Source organism: Coptis chinensis, chromosome 4 (assembly GCF_015680905.1).
Source record: "Coptis chinensis isolate HL-2020 chromosome 4, ASM1568090v1, whole genome shotgun sequence".
Taxonomy (NCBI): Eukaryota; Viridiplantae; Streptophyta; class Magnoliopsida; order Ranunculales; family Ranunculaceae; genus Coptis; species Coptis chinensis.
The window spans coordinates 100,936,960-100,958,537 of record NC_141459.1 but is presented as its reverse complement, the minus strand read 5'-3'; the positions used below and the strand labels follow the sequence as shown (position 1 = coordinate 100,958,537).

The 21,578-nt window shown below is 37.8% G+C and overlaps 3 long non-coding RNA genes across 3 annotated transcripts in view; 1 reads left to right on the top strand and 2 right to left on the bottom strand.

The window, feature by feature from the left end:
• LOC147506280 (uncharacterized) overlaps positions 1-19,714 on the bottom strand; it is a 50,963-nt gene extending 31,249 nt beyond the window's left edge. Inside the window, exon 1 of the long non-coding RNA XR_015194033.1 lies at positions 19,672-19,714. This is a non-coding gene — a long non-coding RNA (uncharacterized LOC147506280). The remainder of the gene's footprint in view (positions 1-19,671) is intronic.
• Positions 6,530-7,274, bottom strand: LOC147506282 (uncharacterized). The gene is made up of 2 exons (XR_015193681.1): positions 7,156-7,274; positions 6,530-7,036 (listed from the first exon to the last, which is right to left on the bottom strand). It is a non-coding gene; the product is annotated as an uncharacterized LOC147506282 (long non-coding RNA).
• Positions 10,487-11,291, top strand: LOC147506281 (uncharacterized). The gene is made up of 3 exons (XR_015220776.1): positions 10,487-10,624; positions 10,805-10,873; positions 10,955-11,291. It is a non-coding gene; the product is annotated as an uncharacterized LOC147506281 (long non-coding RNA).
• Positions 19,715-21,578: the final 1,864 nt, after the last annotated feature.

Below are 21,578 nucleotides of genomic sequence, written 5' to 3'. Positions count from 1 at the left end.
CCCAGTAGGTTCTAAGTAGCTTAGAGTGAGATAGCATACATCTCATCCTCTCTACAATGGTACAGTTCATTCTCTCTGCTATTCCATTCTGTTGTGGTGTCTTGGGAACGGTCTGCTCATGACGAATCCCATGACTCTGGCAATACTCTTCAAACAACCCAATGTACTCACCCCCATTATCTGAGCGAATACACTTCAACAACTTCCCTGTCTCTCTTTCCACCATGTTATGGAATTTCTCAAACACGCCAAGTACTTCATCTGTCTTCAGACTATATGCTCATATCTTTCTTGACGCATCATCAATGAAGGTTACGAAGTATAAAGCTCTCCCATAGGATTTCACTTTTATAGGACCACATATGTCTGTGTGCACTAGTTCAAGGACATTGTCCTTTCTGTGAGACGGGAATCTTTGGAAAGACACCCTGTGTTGCTTTCCTACCAAACAGTGAGTACATCTATTTAAATGTGTACCTTTGATGTCTGTCAAGGCCTTTTGCTTACCAAGAACTTCTATCCCTTTTTCGCCTATATGACACAATCTCTTGTGCCACAGTTCGGAGGAAGCTTCTTCTTCTGCCGCATTCACTTCTACTTTACACAAACTAGCTTGTGTTTTGTAATGAGAGCAAGTTTTCTTCCCTCTGGCTGCTACAATGGAATCTCTGCTCAGTTTCCATATCCCGTTACAAAATGAGTTTACAAATCCATAGTCATCTAACTTCCCAGCCGAAATTAGGCTTAGCCGTATGTCAGGGACATATTTTACATCCTTGAGTGTCAAGGTGTAGCCGACATTGGTTTCTACATGAACATCACCAATGCCCATAATCTTCGAGATGCCACTGTTACCCATCCTCACTTCACCATATTCACCACAACTGTAGGTAGTGAAGAATCCCCCTGATTATTGGTGTGACGGGATGCTCCCCAGATCTATCACCCACTCGTATTCGGCACGAGGTACTAAGGCGGCCACACCACCTGTCGACCACAATTCCCACTAAATTAGTTGACTAGTGCGGTAGTATCTCTGCCTGTGTTTCCGTTCCTCTGCACCATGTCTTCATGTACATAGTTATTCTTCTCATCCCTCTTCAGTGTTCTGCACTCATATCTGAAGTGACCCTTGGTGGCACAATAGTAGCATTGCCTCTCTGCCTTGGGAGTTCTAGTTTCATCCCTAGATTTACTTCTATCATCACTTCTAGAACGAGATGGTTTTCTGTTTCTACCTCTCCCCCGTTTCTCTGTGACAAGGATCTCTGAGTGAGAAGAGTTGCCTTTTGAACTCCTTCTAGTCTCCTCATTCAACAAAGACGCGGTAGCCATCTCCATGGTAACGATTCCATCCTTGGCTGCTCCGTGTAGAGAGACTGCTAATGTCTCCCAACTTTCGGGTAGAGAGCCTAATAGAAACAAAGCCTCAACTTCGTCTCCCAAATTAATCTTCATCAAATGCATCTGATTGATGGTATTTTGTACTTCGTTAAGATGCTCAGACATTGAAGAACCTTCTTGGTACTTCGTGTTGGCAAACTTCTTAACAACCAGCACTTTGTTTCCACCCGACTTCCTCTCATAGAGGTCTTCGAGTTTCTCCCACAAGCCAAAAGTTGTAGTCTCTTGGGATACATGGTGAAAGACATTATCGTCAATCCACTGTCGAATGTACCCAATTGCTTTTCTGTCAAGCTTGCTCCACTCAGCCGCAGCAACCGATTTCGATCTTTCTGCTCCATTCTCAATGGGTTATGCCAAGTCCTTGCAATAAAGCAAGTCTTCCATCTTGGCTTTCCAAATGGTGTAGTTCTTCCTATTCAGACTCGTCATGTGAGTGTTCACAAAATTGTCTATCTCTACAAGTTATTTAAACTCAAATCTTCTCTCAGGAGTTTTGTTAAACACCTTTCGACCAAGATTTGGATAACACCCTAGGCTACCTAATCTGGCTCTGCTACCACTTGTTGGGGTTAAACACCGATATCAATCGATTCCCTACTACACAGATAACTTGTATTTGAACACAATTCAACTCCAGACAACAATCTTAATATTCCCTACAACCAAACTAACATGCCCAACTCGCTAAACAACTATTAACAACAGATAATAATGTAAAGCAGTAAAAACAAACCACAATACAAAGATATACCGTGGTTAGGCCAATGGTGCCTACTTCCATAAGAGCTAATCTTTTTATAAAGTGGGAAGGAAGATTACAATCACTCCTTACAGTCTCTCACCTTACTAGATCACTCCTCTTTCTTTACAGGCTTGTATTTCTGTAAAGGTTATCTCTCAATCTTGATTGCTTTCAAGATTGGGTTTTCTTTGACTTTTGTATTGTCTCTAGTGTGTTAGGTTTTGCCAAATAACCCTAACATCTAATGCAAACTTGCGGTTCCGCAATAATAGAATCCTACCAAAATAGGCATGGGCGCGGGGCGGTTCGGAAATGCCACATCGGTGGCGCTTTTGCCTTTGACGATGTCGGCGCATGGCGGGCGGCGCTCAGATTTGCTCTGGAGGCGTGGCGCTTTGCTTTTCCACACAAGTTTAACCCGGTTTCTCTCCTCTCCTCATGTGAGGGATAACTCCAACACTATGAAGGGCAAACTCATTGTGAGTTGCCCCCCCATGAGAGAAGATACCAAGATTTCAACACATCTTCAAAGATGTGTAATTGGATAAGTGAAATATTGTTAGTTCCCAACTGTGTAAGACTAAGTATTGATTAATTTCCCCTGATCACTTATATTTCCTTATTCAAGCAACCAATGTTTTTGTAGAAGTGTTAGACCTCCTAGCTGTGATTGTTCTCAAAATATTTGAATAACCATTTATAGATAGCGTTAACTCAGAGTCTCACCTGAGTAGATTATACTATCCAACTGTTTTCTATCTCAAATGTTCCGCCCAACAAGTTCTCCCATATCCTTGGAAAAAGAAATACATCGTACTATCTTAGTCACTTTTTAGCGTTGTATAAAGCTATATTTCCAAGCTCAAAATGCAGAAATTAGATAAGTTAAAAGTGTAAGAAATAAGTGATCACATCAACAAATAAGTTTTGATGTTTAACATTTCAGATTGACATTCTGATTCTGACATTGTTCTAAGTTGAAATAAGTCACTAGTGGCTAGTGAGCATTTAAATATTTGTTTATTTATTTTGATCTGCAAAACAAGTGTGATGTAGTGTGAGAGATTCACGCTACAAGTGATACAAACAACCATACATAGACTAAGGCTCTATGGCACCCCACCTGCATATAAGACCTTCTAACTTCAAACCCCTAATACCCAATCCACCCCTACATAGACTAAACTAAGGCTCTGCGGCTGGACATCCCTTCTTTAAGAGAGTCCTATACCGACTATGTATCCGAGTAGTGAGCATTTAAACTAATAACAATTTTCCTCGTGCTTTTTAGTGCGCATGAATCTGTGCTTGTGATCACTTATACATTTGGATATATTTTGTTATGCACAAATTGTATAATTACTAACACATTCAAAACCTAAACAGTTGTGCAGTTTTAGGTTGCATCTGACAATTAGACCATATGTGTGGCACATACATCTATTCTGAAGTTTGAGAGAATAGATGTATTATGTTCTAGTACATATTCAGGGAAGGGGACTAGAAGCCTGAGATAGGTTTGATGCCCCAAAATTTGAAAATAAGGGAAGATAAATAGGTTATGAAAATGGAGCAAGTCATTGAGTGTTGGATTTAGGAATAATGTTCAAATGCAGTTCAAATTCCTACGATCCAAATTCATTTATCAACAAAAAGAATGTATAATTAAAAATCTTTATCAAGGGAGAAACACTTCTAAATTTTGAAGGAGTTGAAGGCTTCAAGGCCTGCAATGAGGCTTCAGTTTGAATAGGATCACATATTCTACTCCAACGATAAAAAAACAAGATGACTGTATATCAACTGAGACTGCAATAGAGTCTACATCACTAGAACTCTAGAAGGGTATCGTTAATTTGCAGGAAAATATTCGAAAGTTCTCTCTTGGATGTTGATGATTTCAATTTAATAAAACAAAACTAGAGAAGACTGTCGCAGAGTTTATGTATATCTAGGCCAATGCCAATCTCAACCACCAAAGTAACATAATTTTTGTACACTGGTAATACTAGTAACATAATTTCATAGAGATGATGATCATCTAATCAATTTGGGAACTGATTTACATGTCTGAGTTCACAGTACAGTACTCTAGATGATACTACTCATGTTCTGAATTCCTGATGGACCAGGCTTGATCACTTGATTTAGCAAATTACCCACTTTGGCCTTCACCCCCTTGCCAACACTCAACACTTCAGTGTTGGTTTCATTTCGAATCATTATTTCGATTCAAGAAGTGGAATTCTAATTACACACTCAAGAAAGGCTAAATGTGTCGGGACTCAGGGTATTGTTCATTTCACTATTGCCATCCCATATTGGAAAACATGGAAATGCAACTGGTCCAGGGGTAGAATCAACCAAATGCTTCCTCCCAATATCTATTAATGAACATCAAATAAAGGTTAGCAACAAACATCTCCCTTTTCCTGCTCCACAAAGAATTTTAGTGGTAGAAGAGCGTCAGATTGAACCCAGAAAGGAAGTGAACAACGTTATGCAACAGTAAAAGGTAGCCTACGTGCACCGAATTCAGTCAGCACTCTGTAGAATCTAAACTATGCAGTAAGATAACAAACCATATTTTGTCAAAAAACTGAGCACATCACATAAATCATTCAACAAATCCACAAGTAATACTTATCACATAATAATTTGAAGATAAAATTACCAAAAGTAACTATCACCACAAGGGCAGCAAATTAACATGTCAATCAACATCCAAATATGCCGAGAAACCAAAGTGTTGGAAGCTCAAAAAACACCAAAGGCCAGTTTTTTCCTAACTGAGTGAAGATATGAAGTTCTTTCATTCTCTAAAGATGGGTTGGAAGATTTGACCTGCATCGGGCATTTGTCAGATATACCTGGCTGGACTTGCACCAGGAAGCACAACTGTATGTTCTCAGAGAGATGAGACAAGTTTAACTTGCACCAAGCTTTTGTCCTTTTTACAGCTGACGGGACTTGGACTGGCAGGCATAAATGTGTTCAGAGAGAGGAGGTTTTCTATGTGATGAAACTTATACTCATGTAATGTGGAATCATCAGTATCCAATGGAAGCGGAAATTTGATTTTTGTTCCATAGCCATAACGGTATATATATCTGCTATTACGTTTTTCTGGAGAGTACAATGAAGGATTTCCGTTAGTGAACCAATACAATAAACACTCACCACCCAAATCACCAACTAGACAACTAATCTTGTACGGGAGAATGACATATACATTATCCCAAACCTCTTCCTGCACCCCACCCCGAACACTGTAATCGTGATGCTTCAACAAATACCTAAATAGGACAACATAGCCTCCATTTTCTTTTCACCGAGCGATGATTCTATGAAAGGCTATACACAGATAGCCTTGCCACTCAATTAGAAAACAACGGCAATTTCTTAACTCGGTTTCACGATTGGGACCTAGAATCAAAGAGAGTTTTTCGTAGTGGATGTCAAATGACATAATTATATGAGGTCGACGGAAGAACCAATGAAGAGCACTATTTGAATATAGAGCTCTATCTGAATTCACGATGCCCCCGAGTTGTTTGGACCCACGTAGAGATGAATGATTTAAGCAATTTGATAAATTACTTGCAACTGTAATGTCCTTCCAAGAACAATTATTAGCTCCCAAAGTGCAAACCATGCACCTATGGAAATTTCCTTCTCCATGTACAATTTGGACAACTTTATATTCATTCTTCAAAGGATCAAAACCAAATCCATAGCTTATAAGACAATGTGGAGGTGGAGGTGGGGGCAAGGGACGGTACAAAAACTCGCGTGTGCTGGGATTGCAAATCTCAAAACCAGATCTTGAACGAAAGCAAAACAAGCCGTTACAATCACCAACTCTAGACGTCCACTTCACAGTTTGAACAGCAAAATACTCGGGACCTTCTTTGTTAACAAAGATATATTCACAGCCCTCTTTTTTTGAGTCCTTGTATTTGACCTGGAAGAAACCAACTATTGACGAGGTAGATTGTTCTTTCGTGCGGGTCAAGTGTGCTTTAATGAACTCTGGCTCGCCAAGTATGGCGTACCATAGTTTGCTGACGCATTTGAATCTAAGGAGAGATTTGGCAGGGAGTCTAACGAGTATACCAAAAAATAATATGTCGTGAGGAATATAAGGATTAGGTGTAGTGAGCTTCGATATTTTACCCTTCACCATCGTTGTCTGTATTCTCTGTCCAGTTCGTTGCTATATAAGCAATTATAAGGTGACACGGTTAGGACAGGCGTTTACTCGAGCACCTGAAACACATTACACACAGAGGCCACATAAGTTAATCCATTGTGGAAGAGAAAATGAAAACAGAAGGCACAACCATTGAAAGCAGATATAAACAGAATACAACGCAAACAAAAAGAAATATCCAATGCACATCAAACAAATAGAATATGTACTATGGGTTTAAAGCAACATTGACTAAGAAACGACAAAGAAGGCACTAAAATTCTCTTTGCATTGACCATCTTGTTTTCTGCCTTACAGATGTTGAACAGGTCAATGTAAATCATTTAGGCTTTGGAAGGGGATTGAGGTGGCTGTACTTGGCACACACCATAGGACCTGTTAATGTCTTCTCCCCTTGGATTCTTGCACTGCCAGTAACACTGGGAGAAGTGCTCATAAACTGCTTAGTACTATGTTCTGAATTCCTTCTTGGACTTGACTCACTAGCTTGTGTCCTCTTCTCTTTTGCATGAGTACCATCCAGTAAAGGTGTAACCTGTTCTTCCTTATTAGCTACCTTGTCATCTGTTTTTTCTTAGGCCTAAATGAGTGCTTCTTCCCAGGGCTTTCCCAACCTTCATCTTTCTTAGTAATAGCATCTTTCTCCACCTCATAAACCGCTACAATTTCATCCCCTGTAACATGAATTGCATCCACAGTTTTTAAGACATCTTATATCTTTATCGAAACTGGTTTCTTCTTCATGTTTATCTACTTTAATCCGTGTATTTGCGTACAAATTCAGGATGCTTACATCTTGCATATGAAGTTCTTATCTTGGTCTCTGCAAGTCTATCTGTAAACATAGGTGTTCCAACTTTACAGTCTCTTCTATCCTTGTATCTCATCGATACAACTTCGTGCCTACTTTGAGGGTGTGTTTGTTATGATGGAAAGGAAAGGAAATACTATGGAAAGGAAAGGAAAATAAGAGTGGTCCACCTTTTCCATAGTTTTTAAGGCGTTTGTTTACCCATGGAAAGGAAATGGGCTTTTTCATATGGAAACAAATGGAAAAGGTTTTGTGTCTTTAGCTAACCCCTGAAATTTTTGTGGAAAGGAAAGGAAAGGAAATAGATAAATAAGAACTTACTACTAATACACTCCACTCAACAATACAATTATTCCTTTCCATAGCTTTTGCAAACAAACATGATTATTCCTTTTCCTAGTTTTTACTTTCCTTTCCCTAGTTTTTACTTTCCTTTCCCCAGTTTACCAAACACATACCATTTAAAATTATTTCCTTTCCATTCCATTCCATTCCATTCCATAGTGGACCACCCATTTTATTTCCTTTCCTTTCCATGAGTTAAAATTTAACAAACACACACCATAACAAACACACCCTAAGTTATCTAACTTGGCATTCATTCATCAAGGTAAATCTCAACTATGCAACTATTTTTTACAAACTAGAATTGGTGTAAAGGTACTATAATTGCAACAAAACATGTAAATTGTTTTTCATTGACATTACCACTCCAATTAGAATCAAAATTATTGTTTGTTATGATGGAAATACTATGGAAATACTATGGAAAGGAAAGGAAAAGATATAAGGTGTTTGTTTATCCATGGAAAGAAAATGGGCTTTTCCATATGGAAACAAAATTATTGAAATGGAAAAGGTTTTGTGTCCTTAGCTAACCCCTGAAATTTTTGTGGAAAGGAAAGGAAAGGAAATAAATAGATAGGGACTTACTACTAATACACTCATGACCCAACAATACAATTATTCCTTTCCATAGCTTTTGCAAACAAACATGATTATTCCTTTCTCCAGTTTTTACTTTCCTTTCCCCAGTTTACCAAACACATACCACTTAAAATTATTTCCTTTCCATTCCATTCCATAGTGGACCACCCATTTTATTTCCTTTCCTTTCCATGAGTTAAAATTTAACAAACGCACCCTTAGTATAATTATTTGAACCTGCAAAAAAGTTTTAAGAAAAAACAGCTAAGTTATTTATACCATAAACCACGTTAACATATCCATCAGTGAGAATATTAAGTTATTTACCCAACACTGATCCAAAATAAAAACCATGAGACTAGCAATAAAGTTCTGGTGGGTCAAACACGATAAGCCCGTGGGGCTCCAGCCCAGCTCATTGACACCAATAACACTAGACCTCATGCTATTAAATACATCAGTATTTCCTGGTCTTTAACTCGGACTTGAAGCTTCAATTCTGTTAGTTGAGGACTAATGATACGGACTACTTCACTTCCCCTCTTATTAGCTAGAATAGAAAACGTAGTCACCAAATAAAATAAGCCAATATGGCAGTATGCACCATATAGGAAGATTGTTATTTTCTTAACAACATTTTTATGGTAAGCCAGTATTATTTTTTCTTAATAAAAATACATCTTTGACCTCCTAAGATTAAGATCAAAATCAATCACCTACATAATACATTCATTCCATTCCAAAGAATGCTATACCGACCTACTTATTTGACCTACTATTTGAACTTATTGATGTATCAAAAGTCCTAATCATTGATTTACATAGAGATACATATCCGTATGTATTGCAATGCAAACTGTGAGTCGTAATAGTAGGTCTAAAAAATAGGTCCATATAACACTATTCTATTCATTCTTCTACATGCATACATATAGATATTGAGTTTTCTCTCCAAATACTACTTCAGGGATGTTGATTTACCGAAGATGAAGGTGAAGGAATTATGGTTTTCATGTGATATCAAAATTTTCAGTCCTATGCTATGCTCTTGACCATCCCATGGTGGCTGTTAATTTGTTCAAATATTATGTTAGGTATGTATGATCTTCTTCACAAAATTCCGTTGTCGTTTATTTGAACTAATCACTAAATTTACAGCATATAGTTTTCTTTCTAATTTCAATTTGTAATTCTAAAGCCCTAAACAAATAATAATAAAGAAAAGTGAACAACACACGTCAACACACAAACAAACACACATTATTCTTGAATTAAAAAAATGCTTAAAAGGTAACTGGTCCCATAGCAAATCTTTTTTGTCATGTTATGAAACCACGTTCTTACTACTAAGATGATGATTGTAAAACTCAGAGCATAACCCCTTTTCCAAGTAACACCACAAACCGTCTCTTCACCTCGCATTACATTCAAAAGTATCATTAATGGAGTGCCAGACTAATTTTGAGAATAGACTTTATATGCCAGAGGATGAATTTAATGAAATAATGGACCATGCAGATGATTTTTCCAATCCTACTTCACTTATAGAAGATGAACTAGTGCCATTTGGTTCTATTATAGACCAAATTGACTCTAACAAGCTACTTTATATAAACTTTAGATTACTAATATTGTCATTTTTGTCGTATAGTGTATTGTCTTAAAATATAATTACATTGATTGTTATGTGTTTCATTTATAAATAAAGTCTTATCATGTGTAATACTACTACTAGTATGTGTATAAAATGTCATCAGTTAACTTTAAGGAGAGAGCTTGGGAGTACGTAATAGCTAACAAAATTAGTTAATTTCCTAATATACATCTATAATAGTATTCTCAATGCAGTTCAAAATAATTCCTTCCTTATCACCGCTACGTAGGCAGTCTTATTCACCAATTTTTCACCGTTTTAGTGAAAAACAAGGTGAAGCTGTGTAATGCAAAGGTGAAAAAAAAATCTCGGACGGGATATTGGATTCCGTCTCGAAGTTTTTTGATCGAGACGGAATGTAACATCCCGTCTAGTATTTTGTCTGAAGTTAAAAAAAAAAAAAAAAAAAAACCGAAAAAACACGTGAGACGGAATGAAACATTCCGTCCGAAAAAAAAACCGGTTTTTTTTAAAAAAACACACGAGACGGAATCCAACATCCCGTCCGAAGTTCACAAGGCAGCCACTATCTCAGTGGAAGGTTTCACCTTGAAATCAACCGGAAAAAATAGTCACCAGTTTTTCATCTCTGCATTGCACACCAATTTTCTCCAAAAACTGGTGACTATAGTCACAAACCCCTCATAATCCCCTGCATTGGGAATGCTCAAAAGATTTGCATATATCACTGCCATATGAGTGGGTATGGAGCTGGCCAAAGTGTGTGTAGAAAGTGGCCATATTAATATCGATGGACTGGTGAGTGTACTTTGTCCCACATATACTCAGATATGATATTCTGATGATGGGATCAACCAAGTAAGCAGTTCAATTAACAAGTGCAGACAGTTTCAAACTCAGTTTGAAATTGTAAGTATTGTATATAATTGTATCCATTTATTTGTGTGTATATAGCCAAACTGCACACTAATATGCTATTTCTTAGCGTACGTGCTTGATCAAGCTGGCAAATGGTGAGTTGATTATGCCTATCTAACCATTGTGCCGAACTCATTGATTGATTTGATAACTATGTTTTCTTTCTTGCAGGCACTAGTAGCATTTGAACCAATTGAAAATCAAGAACAAGAAGCTGGAAATTTTGTTGATTCTGACCTGGTAGTTAAAAGTAGAGTTTCGATTTCCCAATTTTGTGGTTTTTTGCATAAATTGTTGACTGAGGTGAAAATTTTATTTCAGGCAAATAGTGGAAGTTCTGATTTTGTTGGTTCTGAAAAGCCGAAAGATGCTGCAAATGATGTTGATCTTGATGATGGAAACCATAAGCAACCACGTAAATTCACGAAGTTTTTGAAACCTGCACAGTATGCAGAGATGTTATCTGGCTCTAGTAATTCTGCATGTGTATTTGACACTATCCCGTTGAATCCTGCAGGTACATTTTTTGCAAAGATATCGTAGTTTAACTGTGACTATGTTCATCTTACATGAGGGCTTGGTGGTCCTTATAAGTATGCAAATTTAGGCAAATTAGGCGTGTAAGACGGGTTTAAGGGTAGAATAGCAAAATCATTTACTGTTGCCTTGTTACCAAGAGATAATTAGATGTAACATCTTTTTATTTTTAATTAGATGTACTGTATGCATTCATTAATTAAAAAGGAAAAATATTAGTATTATTTAGTTACACACAATCTTGTGCTCAAGACCTTACCAAGCGGCTCCTTTCCAATAAATAAATTTGAAAGTGGCATATCATGGAATTGTAACTATGTTAATAGATTATCTTCTTAGTCTTTTAGGGTATAGAAGAAACCCTAGTTTGAAATGGTATGCACAACGTGTCCATGTGTCTGACATGAGTGTCCAAGTGTTTGTCGTCGACCGCGGTTGTGTTAGGGTGTAAACCGAAACAACCCGAAAATAAATAGGATCTTGGAAGTAATGTAACAAGAACATTACAAGAGACTTTAAATGAATCTTGACGAAATTATGACAACAACAAGAATTTCACGAGGTTAGACAATTTGCCCTCGTCCTCAAGAGCACTCCAGTTTCTCTTATTAAAGATGATAAGCCCTTACAAAGCTCTCTGTCTCTTACTCTCTAAGTTTTGGTTTCCTTAATGAAACCAAAACACAAAATCACTCAAGACTACTGATTCTTTCTCTCTGAATCGTGTATAAAAGGAATGAATCAAAGCACTCATTTATAGGCATCTGATTCCCCTCTGCAATAGTTGCAAATAGTTGCAAACTATTTTGAATCCACAATTTAAGGCTTGTTGTCTCCATGCTTTTTGTGATTTGCATTTATAAAGAATCTCCTTTGTTGACAAGCTTAATTTGGCGGTGGTCACTCATTCACTTTGAATTGAGTTGTTGCTTTAATTGACTTATCAATCAGGCTTCACACTTACCTATCAATCTCCCACTTGGAGACTGAAACCAAATCATCTTTAATCCTGTGAAACCTGGTGGCTGGTGCGCTCATTCCACGATCTTCAAGCTTGAAGACCTACTGAAGTTGAACACAACTTCAGTTTGTCAATTGTGACCGTCTTGGTCAACATGTCGGCTGGGTTCTTACTCCCCTGAATCTTCTCAAGTTTTAGAGTACCATCTTCCAGAAGTGTACGAATGAAATGGTACCTCCGGTCTATGTGCTTCATCCTTGAGTGAAACGCCGAGTTTTTCGCAAGATGAATCGCACTTTGACTGTCACTGTATAATGTGCTATTCTCTTGTTCCTTACCCAGTTCCTCTAAAAGACCTTGTAACCAAATCATCTCCTTGCTAGCTTCTGTGACTGCGACATACTCAACCTATGTAGTTGATAGAGCTACAATCTTCTGCAATTGAGCGATCCAACTTACTGCAGTGGAACCCATAGTGAACACATACCCAGTAGTGCTCCGACGATGATCAATTTCACCAACTAAGTCAGTGTCTACATAACCCTGTAGTAAACTGTCACCTTGACCAAAGCATAAAGACATATCGTTGGTACCTCTTAAGTACCTAAGAATCCACTTCACTGCATCCCAGTGATGTTTTCCCAGATTGCTCATAAATCGAAACTACTTTGCTCCCCCCTTTGCGACAATGTAATGCCGTGCCGTACGATCATAACATACATTAGACTGCCGATAGCTGATGTGTATGGCACCTTTGCCATAAATTCTTTTTCCTGCTTTGTCTTTGGCGACTGCTCCTTGGATAACCTGAATGACTAGCCAAGGGTGTGCTAACTGGTTTAGCATCACTCATGTTAAAACGTTTTAGAACTTTTTCAACATACTCTGCTTGAGACAGCTTCAGTGTCCCATTTGCTCTGTCCCTGTTGATTCTCATTCCAAGAATCTGTTTGGCAGGTCCGAAATCCTTCATAGCAAACTCATTTGCTAGTTGCTTCTTCAAGTTCATTATTTCTTTCATGTTTGACCCTGCCACCAACATGTCATCCACATAGAGTAAAAGGATGATATAGCTGGTGCCAAACTTCTTGAAGTAGCAACAGTGATCCGCATTGCACCGGTTGTAGCTATTACCGTGCATAAAGCTGTCGAACTTCTTGTACCACTATCTGGGAGCTTGCTTTAGTCCATACAAACTCTTTCTGAGCTTGCAAACCATTTTCTCCTTGCCATGAATTGAGTAACCACGTGGTTTGCTGCATGTAAATCTCTTCCTCTAAATTGCCATGGAGAAATGCGTCTTCACATCAAAGTTTGCTCAAGATACAAGTCTTCTGCAGCCACAATACTCAACACCACTCGATAGTGGTTAGCTTCATAACCGGGAGAAAATTTCCGTGTAGTCGATGCCTTCCTTCGGTGAAAAGCCTTTGACTACCAATCGGCCTTGTACCGCTTACTCCCATCATGTTCTTCCTTAACTCTGTAAACCCATTTGTTGTGTAGAGCCCGCTTTCCCATGGGTAGTTTAGCCAACTCCCAAGTATGGTTTGAGATGAGGGATTCCATCTCATTCTGTATAGCTAGCTCCCACTTGCTTGCATCCTCTACCTCTAATGCTTCATCATAGCATTGGGGTTCACCACCATCAGTAAGCAACAAGAAGTGGACATAAGTAGATGACAGATACCTTGTGCTCGGCACGGGTGGCCTAGATGACTTTCTCGGTTCAGGGGCAGGAGTTGGACTCTGTAGTGTTGCACCCTCAACACTACCATCTGTGTCTAGTCGAGGAACCTCAACAACCGGTTGTTGTTCTGTAATGCGACTAGCTTCAAGGTCTTCCAACTCAACATACTTAGTATCATTGAGTTGTGTATCATTCTTGTCTTTGTACATCACCTTCTCATTGAATACCACATCTCTGCTTCTTATGATTTTTCGATTTTGGTAGTCCCAAACGCGATAACCAAACTCGTCGATGCCATATCCAATAAATGTGCATTTCAAGGACTTGGGGTCCAAATTTTGCCCCTAGCATTGTCAGCGATATGTACATAGGAAATACAACCAAAAACTTTCAAGTGTGAAAGCTTTACCTCCTTTCCGCTCCAAGCTTCCTCTGGAATTTCGAAATCCAATGGAACTGATGGTCCATAATTAACCAAGTAAGCTACTGTACTGATTGCCTCCGCCCAGAATTGCTTTGGCAATCCAGCGTGAATACGCATGCTCCTAGCACGCTCTGTCAGTTTTGTTCATTCTTTCTACAACACCATTCTGCTGAGGTGTCCCTAGAACAGTCTTTTCCATCCTGATCCCACTGGAAGAACAAAATTCTTTGAACTCTTTGTCGCCATATTCTCCACCATTATCGGACCGCAAGCATTTTAGCTTCAGCCCTGTTTGATTTTCCACCATGGCTTTCCAGTCTTTGAACACGTCGAAGACCTCCGACTTTTATCTAAGGAAATAGACCCAAACTTTCCTTGTGCAGTCATCGATAAAGGTGACGAAGTAAGACTTCCCACCGATTGAGGCCATAGTAGCTGGCCCCCAAACATCAGTATGAACTAGCTCAAGCTTTTGGCTTTTCGGAGTTTTTCCGACTTTCTAAAAACTTACCCTTTTCTACTTCCCGAAGATGCAGTCTTCACACATGGCAATCTCAATAAATTGTACACCAGGTACCTTTCCCTTTGAGTGTAGGATTTTTAATCCTTTCTCACTCATGTGCCCAAGTCTTCTGTGCCATAGGTTTGGATCATCCTTGCTATGAGCCACTACAATGGAACCACATGCATTTGTGGTTAAGTAGAGAGTACTGTCTTTCTGGCCACGTGTAACTATCCTTGCACCATTCGAAACCTTCCAAGCCTCATTTGCAAAGGTTGTAACATAACCTTCATTTGCAAGTTGCCCCACTGAGATTAGATTTCTCCTTAAGTCAGGTTCGTGCCTAACTTCCTTCAATCTCCATACAGACCCATTTAGCTTGATCTGTATATCACCTTTTCCGATGATACTGCATGGTTGGTCATCTCCTAGAAATACCTTTCCAAGATCACCAGGTACATAGTTCTCAAAGAACTCTTTGTGTGCAGTGGCGTGGAATGAAGCACCAGAGTCCAACACCCAGGACTCGGCTTTGCTCTCCATAGAGCAAATTAAGGCATCCTCAGCAACAATATTTACTCTGTGATCCTTCTCAGCTTCCCTCTTTGGAGATCGACATTCGTTAGCATAATGGCCTTTCTTGCCACAATTCCAACATACACCTTTCGATTTTCTTGACTTTGACTTGCCCCTCTTGGGTTTGGATCCACCATGACCCGAACCGCTATGTGAGATTCTTCCTCTGCTTTCAACATTTAAAGCAGTACTTGAAGACTCCCCAGTAGCTTATTTTCTGTTTTCTTCTGTCATAATCAAACTTACCACACTGTCGAATTCCAACTTTAACTTCCCGGCAGAGCTACTAATAGTTGTTACCATACCTGCCCAACTTTTGGGCATTTGACTTAGAACCAACAAGGCTCTAATCTCATCGCTGAACGTTATTTCAACTGACGAAAGTTGAGAAGTCACCGTGTTAAACTCGTTTAAATGTTCTGCGAAAGATCCTCCTTCATGCATCTTTAAAGTAAATAACTTTTTAATAAGATGCACCTTGTTTGCTGCTGAGGGTTGCTCGTACATCTTTGATAGGGCGGCCATCACTATACCAAAACAGGATATCCCTAACAGTCAAAAACCGTTACTAAAAATATTTGTAACGGTTTTTTTGCATCATAGTTTTGGCATTGCTAATTCGTTATTAATATTCGTAACGGTTTATAACCGTTACATAATTATTTATTGTAACGGTTTCTAACCGTTACTAAAATATTTACTAACGGTTTTCTTTGCTCAATTGTATTACTCTTTAGCAACGGTTTTATAAAATTAGTAACACTTTTTGGTGTTACTCTTTTTTAACATCAGTAACGGTTTTATAAAATTAGTGACATCAGTAACGGTTTTATAAAAATAGTAACGCTTTTTTGTGTTACTCTTTTCTAACATTAGTAACGGTTTTATAAAGTTAGTAACGGTTTTTTGTGTTACTCTTTTCTAACATTAGTAACGCTTTTATAAAGTTAGTAACGTTTTTTTGTGTTATTTATTGCAAAGCTTAGTAACGGTGAAGAACCGTTACAAAACTATTTCATATGTAAAAAAAATTCCCCCAAAACCACCCCCCCCCCCCCTTTTTGGGAGACTACTTAACCTGCATAAAGATACCCCCACTTATTGGGTATTTTACAATCGTCCATAATATAAACAAGAAATCTCACAAGTACATCCAATCACATAATCTTTTATTAAAATAACATCACCAAAACGTCTTTCATAAATAGGACTTGCCACGAATGAAATACGCACTGTTTTCCAAATCAATGGGACTTGTCCTTAAACTCAAGCTCTCACATCATTTGTACAAAACTAGCACCTTCAGTAGTTGTAAGCATCAGGGGATGACTTTGGGATGGTATCATCAGAAAAGTCCCTTTCATCCTATACACCAATAGAAATAAATAAAAAAAAAGAGTCGAGCGATAGAAAACAAATATGTATATATAGATATATACTTATATCCTATTCTTAAGTAGTAGCTCCTTATACTCAAACTACGGAATTGAGAAAACAAAGTATGGTAGCATAATTCTTAAGTAGCGGTATGTTTTGTCCCTTCCAAGAGATCGGAAAGTTCGGTTATTTATTTTCACTGGTCCAACAACCAAACTCACAAAAAATGTGGCAACAGGGTCTCATACTCCTAACAATATGAGCAATTCAAACTCCAATAAACTGTTCCACTTAATTGAGCAGTCTTCAAAGATCCTACTTTTGACACTGTTTTGTGCCTTCCAGAAAAATATTTGACGCAAGGAGGTGTTCTCTCATCTCATATACAACCCTACAGACTCTATTAATTCCATGGGAAGAGTAAGAGAACAGTTCTATTGATTATTACTAAAGAAGCTCATGGAGTCCAAAAAAAGCTGTCACAGAACATTTAATTAAGTCAAGCATAGGCGTACATAAATTTACATAAATTTCCATATAAATTATTCAACTTAAAAAAAGTAAAAGAACAAGGTCAATGGAGACATACAGGAGAAATGTACTCTTCAGTTCCTACAAAAGAATTTGACTGTGTTATGGGCTCAGCTACAAATATAGGAGGTGGTTGATTTACAGATCTTCATTTTGCAGGAACCTGAGGCACCAAAACCTGTCACATCAAGATGAAATGTGTAGTAACATTAGGTACAAGACCATGCCATATTTAATGCAACAATGTTTAATGAGTAATTTCACCAAATGAAATGATAATTCTAGGATTTCTTTCATGAATAGTGACACAAGTCATAAAATGTACTATTGTGTTTTACACTCTTTTATAATCACAATAAAGGGTTTCATTAGTGCGGGTGTAAAATCAGTTCCCATATGCTATTCGAAAGATAAATAAAAAACTATGTTACATGGACACACCATATTTTAGAAATAATCCATGTCACTAATCCACATGTTCATGTCGGACACAACACGGACACATATTGTATGTGATATACCTCAATTTTCTTATATTTCGCCATGCCAGGCGCTTCGTATATGTGTCGGATACGGACACACGTATCCGTGTCAATGTAACTTATTAGATAAAAATCATGTTTGTTAGTATGTTTTACCATACGTACAAATGGAGCAAGATACAACAACTCACCTTTGAACCTTTTTCGGTGCTTACATGTTACATGGAGGTGTCTTTAGATTCCCTCACTAAGCTATATGTTGAAGATTACTGACCACTACTAGTGTGTATCTACGGGTATGATCATATGGAATTCCCAAATTTTCACTTCCTCTTTTCTGGTCAAACTAAACGTGATCTTTTACATGAGTCTCTTGTTTCACATTTCACATGAAATTAACTAAATAACACTTTTGAATGAGTGTGTCTCATTATCATCTTCATGTGGGCTTTGTTTAAAAGTAGGTATATCGTGCGAGAAATATAAAAGTTTGTGTAGTGTAGGTTAAGTAGAAGAGTATGTAACATACTTGAGGATTGCAGGATGTTAAAAAGGATAGATCAAAAGCACTAACACTATATGGCCATCCCTTGTTGGAGTAAAACATTTTCGGGCTTCAAGTCCCGATATATTATTCTGTATTGTAGAGACATGAAGAAGAAAGAAGCATGATTGACCGAATAATGTAAAAGACAACACAAATGAAATTAGAATACACAGAAAATCTTATCCATCTAATATTGTGAAATGGGAAGTATGTGAACAATCTTAGGAAACACCTCCCCAACACACACACACACACACACACAAAAAGAATATCCAACGCTCAACAGTAATGCTTATGAATAATTATCTTAAGGTCTTAATAAAAACCAGGCATTCGAAGGAAAAGTGCTTTGGAACACAAACGTTAACAATACTCAATGAATGGGAATTATTGAATCTATATAACCGAACAACTTGAGGTGAGCAGCAAAAAATTTACTTCAGATAAACCATTAGTTAAATTTCTTGCATAAAGGAGGATCTCAAATAGGCCTAATGACATGATAAGCCATTCACCGCGATGCTTGAATCATACTTTAATAGTTTAATGCACAAGCTAGACCGGAAGATGCAGTTTATATCAAGCTTTCGAGGAAAGCACACAAAGTAGGAAGAATAAAAAAAATAAACCTCTTAACACAACAAGTATGCAGAAAAGAACCACCTATACATACACTTTGCAATTGTAACAGCTTTGTCATAATCAGGAAAAACATTTATCCCATGAAACAACACGTCTATCTTATAAATTTACCTAAACAATGAAGGTATTCCAATCCAATTAAGACTTCTGCAGCATAGAATCTGGCAAAGTTACACAATGATCAATGATGAAGTCAGTACACTATTTGAAGAAATATGTGTAAGAATGTACTTTATTTATAATGTCTTTGATAATGAGCGAAATAACCACGATCACTTTCATGTTACTTAGGATGGTGCTCTCACCACATGATTGCTTCTTCTATACTATTTTAGCATAAAACTAAAATTAGACGGCCATAAATAGAGGTGAACTAGTAATCGTGAGAAAATAAATCTAGATCCAAGTTCACAAAGAAACAAATTCCTTGACATGAATATATTTTCTCGGAACAAAGACAGCCTTAGACTAGATACTATATATTCAAGTTTTCATGACATATTACTGAACGAAGTTATCTTATATCAATTCTAGTGAACAGATCATGCTTTGTGTGAACTTGCGCATTCTCCTAATCCAACCTAAAAAAAGGCAAGTTTGGAACCATTCATGCACCTATTACATTTAAAATGTAAAATCTGCTTTTGAGGAGGTTCAAGGGGTTAACTAAATCTATGGTCAAAGACCATCATTTGTGAGCATACCTCCAAAATGAATGTTTCTTGGCATTCATAGAGATGAGGAAAAATCAATTGAAGATTAAAGGTACCTCGCAGATTCCTCTTTGAAAATCTTCATAGGTTGCTTGTCAAAAACGCAAAGAGCTCCCCACCGGACCGAAGTCCGTTATCAAACAAACATCGTGTAGATCCCGAAGAAAAATAGAAAAATTAGAAATTGTATTAATGGATACAATCATAATGGGTATAATTAAGACTTTAGAGGATTACATCAACACCTAAAACTAGCCGTTGGCTAAGTTACGGGGACCATGAAAACCAAATTAGCATTTTGGCGGTTAGGTCACATACAACTTTACATCCCAATTGTTAGTAGTGATATGCTACAAACAGATAATATTGTGAACCCTAAACCATAAAAATGCTAAATTCAGTACCTTGTTACGATTCAACATTTCCAATTTGTCCACCGCCTTCATGGCATATAATTCACCTGTGCCTTGCAATTGTACCAAATGAACACTGCAGCACCCACCCCTGAAATAAAGCATTCACATTTAGCATCACATGCAATCATGATAAGGGTACACAATTAGATACACAAAACCAGTAAAAATAATTCTTTAGCTCTACAATGACAATTTTTTACCAGACACCTGGCTACGTATAATAGCATCAAGCAACCCTCAGATACTAGACCATATGGGAACATCACCCACCTTCTGAATTGCTATCCAAGAAGAATTGTTCTTTTTATGTGGCCTTGGAAAGACAGGTTGAGAATGTATTGCCCAAAGATCATCCGGTCTCTAAAGAATGGTTAAGAAAAATATTCACATTAGCTTTATTACAATTGAAACAGAATAATTGTGCCATATAACAATTAAAAACTCTAGAAGGTAGGGAAAATAACAAAAACTCAACAGGCAGAACCTCCTCATCTCCATCAGCTCTATTGACTCCACCTTTAGTTCGAGAATCCCAACGTTCAATGGAAAACAGTCCAAGGCTCCACCATCCTCCCTCCTCCTTTATCCGGGCTTGGGACCGGCAGTGCAAACCAATTATATTGATTTGCACAAAAGGAGTTAAAAATGGGTTAGTACTTTCTTCAACACCTTTAAGCAAACAAGCATACAAATCTGCAATCAAATTTAATAAATAGATATAGTACAAACATATTAACGTCAATACTCATCCATACCAAAAAAAGACCATAAGTTTGTCAAGTCACTATGACATCCATATTAAACAAAAAACAAACGACATTCAAAACATAAAGTAACCAAACAATCTTGAAAAATTCCAAGTTTAGAAAGTTTGCATATCCCAAACAACTTATTAAGAAAATTGCATCCTTGACTCAAGCCAAATTAAAGGACCTCCGCACTAAAGCCATCCAAAATCTAACTCCATCTTGGGGCCCATCGTAAACAAAGAGCATCACCAACCAAGACTTCCTCTATGTAGACCTTTTTCTCACTGCGAGAACTTTTACGCCATTGCAATCTCCAAATTGTCTGTCATGACATACCCTTAGCAACCACTACACCATCCCTATCTAATAAAGATACATTTGGTGAAGAACCAAAGCGTCCCGGAAGGAGGATTCAAATTAGCAAACATATTCATCAAGTTTTGTTGAGTCGGTGGCGAACAAAACTGGAACCGACTTTCGGTTTACGGTGTTCTTTGGGCGCCGCGGTGGTTGAGCAATCGATGGTCCATTGTTTTTGACAGCCTTAAAGTACATCCCGACACAATTTATAGTAACAATTGGTTATACATAATGATATTGTATGCAATAAAGCACAAGTGCAAATTGCAAACTCACCTTTAACACATTCCATGACATTAGCTAAGGAAGACTTCACCTCATTCATTTCCCCACTTCAACTTCGAGTTGGATGAAGAGCTTGCTTGCTGCAATAATGCCTTGGCAATACCATGCGTTGCAATTGTTTCTTAGACTTGTTCGAGCTGATTCCACGAGTTC